This window comes from Nansenia antarctica, assembly GCF_963989245.1.
Source record: "Nansenia antarctica genome assembly, chromosome: 11".
Lineage (NCBI taxonomy): Eukaryota > Metazoa > Chordata > Actinopteri > Argentiniformes > Microstomatidae > Nansenia > Nansenia antarctica.
The window spans coordinates 30,239,618-30,250,241 of NC_137681.1; positions in this window are offsets into that span (position 1 = coordinate 30,239,618).

Consider the following 10,624-nt stretch of genomic DNA (forward strand, 5'->3'; position numbering starts at 1 on the left):
AAAGCCCTTTTTGACAGTTTGTCACTAGCCTAAAGGTTGTGTGTGTGGAGTAACTCTCGCTGTGAAACATGAACAAAAGACCAGGACACCTTTCATGAGGCCCACTCATTTTATTGTTTATATTGAGTCTAATCTACAAAGTCTGCTCAGGTGGGGGATATTTTCTTTTTTTCTTTTTTGGAATATGATTTTAGGGCATTTCTGCTTTATTGGGATAGATACAGTAGAGATGAACAGGAAGTATGGGTGAGAGAGAGAAGGGAGAACATGCAGAATATGTTGACGGCTGGAATCGAACCAGGGACCCTGCGATTACATGGCTGACGCCTTAGTGTGCTACGTCACCAAGGTCCCTGGGGGATCGTCTTAATCTGGGTGTGATTATTGAGACTTGGCCAAGCCAATCATGTTGGAGCCTCTGTTGAAGACGGCATAGTACTCTCTGAGGAAGACGTCACCCAGGATCCAGAGGCTGCCAAAGCTTGTCTGTGGCTGGAAACCGGTGATGCAGCCATAGTAGGAGGACTGGAGTGGTGAGACAGATTTGGTCAGACTTGATGATTGAATGATTGGTTTGGTACACACACACACACACACACACACACTGCAGTGGTCTCACCTGGCGGATATAGGCGGAGCCTGGGAGAGGGAAGGCGTGTCCGTTGATGTTGAAGGTCAATGAAGGCAAGTTGTTAATGTTGTTACAGTCCACAGCATACTGAGGGAGGTAGAGAAAGAGGAGATGAGTGAGAGAGAAAGGGAAAGAAGAACAGAAGAACATAATCAACACCCTGCTATGAGAATGGCATGTATCATTTATGACGACCAACACACTGTGTATTCGCTGAGTCATTCAGGCTACAACAGGCTACTTACGTTTCCGTTGTCGTATGTGGCTCCCACACCAGTGTTCAGGGCAGAGATGTCACTTGAGGGTCCAGCAAGCAGAGAGGTGCCAGTGTCCACGAAACCCTGGCACCCGCCATTGCAAGCCACAACCTTGCCATTGATGGTGACGCTGGAGTAGACATACCATGCAGATCAGGAGCTTGTCATTTAGTGGTACATTACATGCCAACACAAAGCTCAAACACTGGGTTTTCATTAACCCTTTCATCCCCTTTCATTTCAACAGTGCTTGAGTGCTGCCAGTGCTTGAAATGAGTAAGACCCTTTTATAAACCCTCTATGACCAGGGGTGCACATAATTGCTGCGCCAGTGCGCATGCGTCGCCAAAATGCATGCTGCGCGGCAGATCAGCCGTATGAAGGCGCTCTTGCGCAAGGCAAGGCAAGGCAAGGCAAGGCAAGTTTATTTGTATAGCACATTTCATACAACAGGGGCAATTCAAAGTGCTTTACATGCATTATTTAAAAATACAGCAAGAGGAGCATAAGAAAATAAAAATTACAATGAATAAAAGCAAATATAAGAAGTAAATAGATAAAACATTTAAAAAGACAATAGTTAAAGGAAAAAAGACATTGATAGAAGTGTTTGTGTTTAATCATAACTGGTGCAAAACATGAAGGTTTTTAGCTTAGATTTAAATATTTTAAGGGTTTGGGCCTGTTTGATTTCTTCAGGGAGTTTGTTCCAGGAGCATGTAGCAGCGTGACTGAAAGCTGCTGCACCGTGTTTTGTTTTTACTCTTGGAATTATTAGCTGATTTGTCTCAGCTGACCTTAGGGACCTTGCGGGAATATAGGGTGGGAGGAGATCTGATTTGTATTTTGGTCCAAGACCATTTTGTGATTTGTATGTAATTAGGAGGATTTTGAATTCAATTATCTGAGAGACTGGTAGCCAGTGCAGGGATCTCAGGATTGGTGTAATGTGTTCAAATGTCTTTGTTTTTGTTAGGACCCTAGCAGCGGCGTTTTGGATGAGCTGCAATTTACGAACAGCTCCTTTAGATAGGCCTGTTAGTAGACCATTACAATAATCAAGTCTACTCGAAACAAATGCATGGATGAGTTTTTCAAGGTCTTGCTTGGACATGAAACCTCTCATTCTTGTTATGTTTTTCAGGTGATAGTAGGCTGATTTAGTTATCGAATTTATGTGGCTGTTGAAGTTTAGATCGGAGTCTAGAATTTCTGACCTGTTTTTTACTGTGAAGAGAGAGAGAATCAAGTTTTGCACTGACTTTCGATCTTTTGTCAGGTGCACCGAATACAATTATCTCTGTTTTGTCCTTGTTCAGTTGGAGGAAGTTTTGAGTCATCTAGGCGTTTATTTGCTCAATGCAATTACAGAGATTGTCAATGGGACTATAGTCGTTCGGTGAGAGGGCTATGTAGATTTGAGTGTCATCCGCATAGTTGTGGTAGGCAATTTTGTTCTTTTTTATGATGTGTCCCAATGGAAGCATGTAGAGATTGAATAGAAGGGGTCCAAGGATTGACCCTTGGGGAACCCCACATGTCATTTTAATTTGGTCAGATATAAAGTTGTCAATGGAGACATAGTAGCTTCTGTCCTGTAGGTAGGATCTAAACCAGTTTAGGGCAGTGCCCGAAAGTCCTACCCAGGTTTTTAGTCTATCTATTAGTATGTTGTGGTCTACAGTGTCAAAGGCAGCACTAAGATCTAGTAGTAGAGTCTGTGTTTACGCGAATGTCATTAAGGACCTTAATAAGGGCCGTTTCAGTGCTATGTAGGGGGCGAAAGCCTGATTGAAAGTCATCAAAGAGATCATTTAGGGGCAAATAATTGCTAAGTTGTTCGTGGGCAACCATTTCAATCATTTTTCCTGTACAGGGAAGGTTTGATATGGGTCTGTAGTTGTTTAGTACAAATGGGTCTAGGCCGTTCTTTTTTAGTAGAGGCTTAATAACTGCAGTTTTTAGGGCTTCAGGGAAGATTCCTGATGAAAGGGAGGTGTTAATTATTTGTATTAGTTCGCCTGCCATGCAGCTAAATATGTTTTTAAAAAAGCTTGTTGGCAGGACAGGGCACAGGTGGATGGTTTAAGACGTGACATGATTTTATCTAGGGTCTTGTAATCAATGGTGTTAAATTGTGACATGGTTGTTATGTCCGCCCTATTTGGGGTTGTTAATGGGGACATGTTTTTCATGCCTGACACAGAAGACCTAATGCCTTGTCTAATGGTTTCTATTTTATTGTTAAAAAAGGATGCAAGCTCATTGCATTTACTAGTTGAGTGAAATTCCTGAGCAATGGGTGTTGGGGGATTTGTTAGTCTGTCAACAGTTCTGAAAAGGATGCGGGCAATTATTGATGTTATTGTTTATGATCTTAGAGAAAAATGATTGCCTGGCACGTCTTATTTCTAAGTTATAGTTTGAAGATTCTCTTTATAGATATAGTGGACTTGAAGGTTTGTTTTTCTCCATCTGCGCTCTGCTTTACGACATTCTCTTTTTTGGGTCTTTACGGATGGGGCAGTTCTCCAGGGAGCTTTTTGCTTACCAGAGATAAATTTGGATCTAATGGGTGCAATATCATCAATGGTTTTTGTGATTTTTAAGTTGAAATCGTGTAGAAGGTAATTTACTGAGGTTGGAATAGCGCACCAACAGCTGGAACCGCTGGGAGAGGAATTTACTTCCTCAAAATCCAACTGCTGACTGCTGACTGCTGCTGACTGCTGCATCACTGCAAGCCCCACTAAGTAACCATTTGCCGTCCCCTCAGCCGAAGGCCCGACGAGTAATCTATCACAACAGTCGACCGACGACGACCACCGGCGCCTCCCCTCACGAAAACATTCGGAAAGTATCGTAACTCGTACTTTCATTCCACCTATCGCGTATCGCACGGTTATCACGCCGCCACGTGAAAATTCAGTCCCGAACGACTCGTCGCTAAAAGGAAAAACAACACCAAGGGACACGTTTCTTTTCTCTGAAGCTTTCAAACGTTCAGACGTTTGTTTTACAGCTTCATTATCGCACCTCGACTCCTGACCTAGGGAATATGGTTGGGAATTCCATTAGAAAAAGAAAAAAAAAGACTTTGTTGCACAATCAAAATAATGAGCTATTTAAAGTGATAGCCTACAACATCCTCTACCATGGTTGAAATTGAGGACAGTGATAACAGCAGTCAAGAGAGCAGTGATGATGATGATTAAGCTTGTAGCATAAATAAATGCTTAGGCTGTAACTTTTTGTTGAAAAGTTGATTTCAGTGTTTACAGAACAGAGCAGTGCTTAAAGAGATGTCCGTTTATTTCAGTGTGTTTAAAGAACAGACATTCAGTTAGTGCTTAAAAACCTCTTCTTATCCACGGACCCAGATGGGCATCCGAAGTGATATAAAGAGTTTACCTCGATCAATTCTCTTCATCGATATCACATTTTTTTCACAATTTTGCATGCTATACGATGCCACATTTTTTTTTCCGAGTCAACATCCAGGTCACATCCAGTTTTCTCCAACTGGAGAATGTGTCATGTCCGGTTTCAACACCAAATTTCCATACCATTGGTCTGCCAACCCCAAAAAATAAAAAATAAAATAATAATTCTGATACATGAGAAAGGTCAAAGGTCAAAGATGGTGCCAAAATATCGACAAATGGCCTAAACGTATAGGTGTCCGCCTAAACATACCTGTACTAAAACAGGTACAAAGTTGCATTTGCTCACATTACTAGCATCAACTTTGGCACAAGTACTAATAAGACCCTGGAGTACTGATTCCTAGATGATTTGGGCTTGGTTATCAGGTTTCCAAGGTGATATTCACTGTAAAAGCTGTTTTTTTTAAAGGCGGAGACTGAATTTGAGATGTTTTATAATGTTCTAGCTCTATTTGCTCTGACACAGTAACATAGATTTTGATTCTGACAATTCTACAGCCACCCCACAGGTGTTAGCTTTCATTTGATAACAATATCATTATGGAGATATTCTATATTCACTGTGGGCATGTCATTTCGAGCAGAAAACCAGAAAAATTAGGTGGATAAGAAGAGAGATGTCAGTTGATTTCATTGTGTTTAAAGGAGTCTGACAGACTTTCATGCTTAAAGAGCAGTCATTTGATTTTGCATTTGTTTCTTTTGATTTGCACACAATCATTTGTTCGTTCATCTTTATTTATGAATAAATGTCGTTTTGCTAATATAAGTTATCCATGTATCCCTTTTTTATCCATCCTGTGGGACGGGTCGTGACTCGCAAGCTCGGGGAGCACCAAGCAGCATCCCTAGGTGCTCCTCTGAGCACTGGCCCCAAAAAGTTATGTGCACCCCTGTCTATGACCTTCTATTAACATCTAAAACTGCTACCATGTTCTGTCTGCAGTAATTCATCAGTGTTTAAATGTTATAGGACCATAAACAACCTTAACCCTCCATAAGCCCCCTATGGTTCTGTACCTCTCAATAGCGATCTGCCAGTATGTCTGGGAGGACACGGGGATCCAGGTGATCTGGCCTTGGTAATGGTTGGGGTCAACACCACCAAAGGTCACCTCACTGCCAGTCGATTGCCTAAAAGAGAGCACTTTGTTGAAGACACTCCAGCTCCTTCTCTGCTCAGAAAAAGAGGAACTCTCTCCAGCTCCTTACCCGCTCAGGTAGACACCGAACATGTCCTGGGTGACAAGACCTTCAGACATCATGTTGTCAAACACGGGTGTGGCCCCAGAGGCTGCCAGCTGAGGGAAGGCCAGACCCAGGATACCATCAAATCGCACTTCACCCTCGTAGGCTCCCTCCGTCTGACTAAAGCCAAAGATCTGGTTCAAGACGGTGATCCCACCCACCTGCGGAGAACACATGATAGAAATGACCAGAAGAACAGAAAGAGGTGGATTGTGCACAATATCAGATATCATGATGAAATGTGAATGAGCCATGTTCTAATACCAGATATCATGATGAAATGTGAATCAGCCATGTTCTAATCACATGACGTAACAAAACCGACACAACATTGTTACGTTAGAGTCACCATTTCCCTGGCGGCTCCTTGGTGCCTCCCACTGGCGGCCCCTGGTGGTCCTGGGACATTCCTACACTCCCTGTTCTCATATATTAATGTGTTTATATTTGGCACCTGTCTATTCATGTCCTCACTTCCCAGCACTCCCTGCTCTGTGATCTCCTTGTCTCTCCCGTTAGTGTGTTCCTGCCTTGTTTTTGTATCTGCCTGGACAGGGAGTTGAGTGCTGCTCCAGCCGCTGGTTCTGGTAGGTCTCTCACCTGTTGGTCTAGCATAACACTAACCCTGTTGGTCTAGCCTAACCCTAACCCTGTTGGTTTAGCCTAACCCTAACCCTGTTGGTCTAGCCTAACCCTAACCCTGTTGGTCTAGCTAGCCTAACCCTAACCCTGTTGTCTAGCCTACAGAATTGCACCGGTCTTGAGCAGCTTTCTCCCTGTGGGGGTTCTGGTTGTTGTAGCACAGTTTCTTCGTGTGGTTTTCTGCACCTGTCCTGCGCCACACCTGGGTCCACTACACACACCACCTCGTCACACAACGCCACCTTGGTGTTAAGCACGGTTGTGTTCCTCACCCTAACAGTATCGTAGCCTTCCCAGCCAGTCATGTAGCCAGTTCCATAGTAGATAGAGACGTCTTTGCTAGCGCGCTTGTAAGTTGAACTATTATATGGGTTGTACTGTTGATGGTTTTCTGTAAGGAGAGGAAAGGTGGTTATCTTTGACTCTTTTTGACCAACTTGCTATTACACAGTGTGTGTGTGTATGTGTGTGTGTGTGTGTGTGTGTGTGTGTGTGTATGTGTGTGTGTGTGTGTGTGTGTGTGTATGTGTATGTGTATGTGTATGTGTACGTGTATGTGTATGTGTATGTGTATGTGTATGTGTATGTGTATGTGTATGTGTGTGTGTGTGTGTATGTGTATGTGTATGTGTATGTGTATGTGTATGTGTATGTGTATGTGTATGTGTATGTGTATGTGTATGTGTATGTGTATGTGTATGTGTATGTGTATGTGTATGTGTGTGTGTGTGTGTGTGTGTGTGTGTGTACATACTGCAGGACGAGCTTGTGCACCAGATAGAGGGCACCCACAGGTTGGAGGAGCCAGTGTCAAAGAGCACCTGGAAGGACTGAGGGGGAGTACCAATAGTGATCGGACCAAAGTAGGACAACTAGGGAGAGGAGAGACACAGAGAAACCACAAGACAAGATAGTCAAAGTCAACAAAAATGGCAATTCATCATTTTGCACTGTAATTAAAGGCAGTGCTGTGACTGCCAGGACACTCTCTCTTACATTACCCATCCCTCTTACCTTTCCTCACTCTCCGATGTAGTTCAGGCCCACAAATTGCCCCTCTGACAGCCTTCCCTCTCGCCTTCTTAACAAAGTGTCTATCTGCCACTAAAATCTAGAGGAAAGGTTGCACTTCAACCATTGCTCAACTGCCTGACTGACATCAAAGCATGGTTGAGTGCAAACTTCCTCAATCTAAATGAGAGCAAGACCGAGATAATTTTATTTGCCAACACTTCTCTAGGCCCTCTGTCGATGCCCTAGGTCCCCTTGGCTCAAACATCTGCTCCTTAGTCAGAAATCTTGGAGTGATTTTTGACAGTGACTTCATATTTACGAAGCAGGTCTGCTCTGTGGTCAAAAATAGCTTTTTTTCCTCACTAAAACAAGGGCCTACCTTCCACAGAAGGACCTAGAGAAGGTCTTCATAACAATCCGGCTGGATTACTGCGTCTGTATGTTGGCATCGACCAGTCTCTGCTCCATCGACTGCAGCTAGTCCAAAATGCTGCTGCACGACTACTCACTGGCACCAAGAAGCATGACCACATAACCCCAATGCTGGCTTCACTTCCGTATTGATTTTAAATTACTTTTGATTGTTTTTAAATCACTTAATGGGCAGGCACCTCCGTACTTGGCTGACATCCTGCACCACGATACCCCATCCAGAGCCCTTATGTCAGCTGACCAACTGCTGCTGGAGGTCCCTAGGACCAGGTTAAAAACCAGAGGGGATAGAGCCTTCTCAAAGGCAGCCTATTGGCTCTGGAATAGCCTCTCCCTCCACGTCAGATCTGCACAGAGTGCCGAGGCTTTTAAAACATTCGTTAAGACACCTTTTCTCCTTGGCTTTTGACCTGAGGTGAGCCTGCCTCCCGACATTACACTTTTCTGCAATTTCATCTCTGCACCTGTATTTTGTATTGCACCTTGTTTTAGTGTTTTTTTATTTGTTGTTTTCTTTTACTGGTGTTTTTATCTGTTAAGCACTTTGGGCGGCTGCTTTGTCATTGTAAATGTGCTATATAAATAAACATTGCTAACTTACTTACTTACTTACTTACTTACTTACTTACTTACTTACTTACTTACTTACATCATAGTCATTGGTCATGGGCTCACTGGAGACGGCAAGGCTCATGTCAAACTTGGCCATGGGCTTGGGGGGGAACTTCAACCGATGCTCTTCCCACAGACCCAGCTCCTCCAGACGCTCCCTGGCACTCTTCACCTTCATGAGAGGGACGCTGCAGGGAACAAGATGAATAACATAAACAATTACTTGTGTTCAATACATCCAGATCAGTCATGGAGGAAACGGAGCAAAGTAAAATATGTTCTTTTGATATTACGAACACATTCATTCATCATGGTGCATTATGACTTTGAACTTACCGGACGAGACACTCTGAGAGTGCCACCATGGCACACAAGACGATAGCCCACTTCATGATGTCTGCTCTGGTCTGGTTCCACCTGACAATCAACAAACACATCAATCTAGTTCTTTGTAGCGCACCTTTTATACAGGTAGACCAGCACCTGTATCTATCTCCATCTGGCTTTATCACAGCAATTAGCTACAAAACACACAGGCGTTTTCCACTGCAGATGATAAGTAATGGAGGAATATTGGATAACCTTGTGACAATGTCAAACTTTGAAAAAGTGGCCCTGTGCCCAGAGCCCAGAGCTCCCAGAGTGTGCTGTGCTGGGGGTCATGCAAAAACATTATTTCCCCTCTGGGATCAATAAAAGTACATGTTTTTCTTACATTTGAATATAGTTTAATTACCACAAAACTGCAGCAAAATGTAATGAAACTAATAATTGAGCTACATGTAGTGGATCTACCTCCCAACACGGCATACACAGAACAGGCAATCTGCATGATTTACATTTACATTTTTGGCATTTAGCATTTATGATACAATCTGCATGATAGTATTAGGTGATTCCAGGTCAAGGTCTGGTCAACCACACTGCTGTTTTGTTAAGAACCATGCCGAGGTTTATTGAATCAACAAGACTGGAAACATTCATAAGGACTTAAGTGGCAGACTGACAGATAGGGACAAGAAACAGAGATTGTTTATCAAAAATTTGTGTATTTAAGATTACAAAGAAAATAAAACACAGTAGATTTGAATCACGTGACTACCGCTCCCCCCCTACGGTGACTCCCTGGCCCACAGTCACAAGCTCAAGGACACCCCTTCCTTCTTCTACTTCTCTGTGTGATATGCAGCGGATGAAACAGACCTGACCTCCAAAAAATACTTTGTTGATTGGAGACTCGGCGATCAGAAACATAAGAGGTAAAAAATTACATATCCACTGTCTTCCTAACCAAACAGTCTCAGAAATGACAAAAGATTTGGAAGAGACACTGTCTACAAATACAGACACGTGGGACAAACCGATTCACGTAAAATGGGCTCACTCAACTTGAGACATGATTTTATAGAACTTTTCAGTAGACTTTTTTTTCAAACGAACAACATACTCTTGAACCTCATAAACTCTGCTCCCCCTTCCCTCGATGCTCTTGAACCAACTGAAAGGCCGACAATGCAGGAATCTTCAAGTTTTTTGAACTTCAAAAACATGTGAACCTCCCTACTCATAATTGAGGTCACACTCTGGACCTTATCATCACCAAAGGCCTAGATATTTAACATGTATGTTGTTGTAACTGACGATGATGAAAACCTTTATTTTCCCCAATAGGGAAGTTTTGTTGTCAAACAGCTTAGTAGGGCAGACAGAAAACATTCAATAAATAAATAAATAAAACAGTGCAGGCTCAATAAGTAAACAGTGCAAGATAAAGTGCTCAAGTGCATGTATTGCCCTATCTGACCATTGTTGCATATTATTTGACTTACCTACATTCCCGGTTATACAAACTATGTCTAAAACTATTTCCAAACGATATATCGATGAAAACATCAATGCACTGTTCACACAGGCCTTTTCTCTAGCCCTCCCCAAAACTTCTATTTCAACTTCAGCAAATTATCTTCTACACAATTTCAACTTAAAGATCACAAAAGCCATTGATGATATTGCACCCATTAGATCCAAATGCATCTTTGGTAAGCAAAAAGCTCCCTGGAGAACAGCCCAATACATAAGATCCCCCCCCAAAAAGCGCTACAGAGAGTCGTGAGATCGGCCCAGAAGATCATCGGCGCCCCCCTCCCCTCTCTGGAAGAGCTGTACAACACACGCTGCCTCACGAAGGCCTCCAAGATCTCCAGGGACCCATCCCACCCTGGGAACGAACACTTTGTTCGGCTGCGCTCAGGCAGGCGGTTCAGGACCATGTTCGCACGGACAAATAGACTGAAGCTCAGCTTCTACCCTAGGGCCATTCAGGCCCTGAACACAGCAAAGAC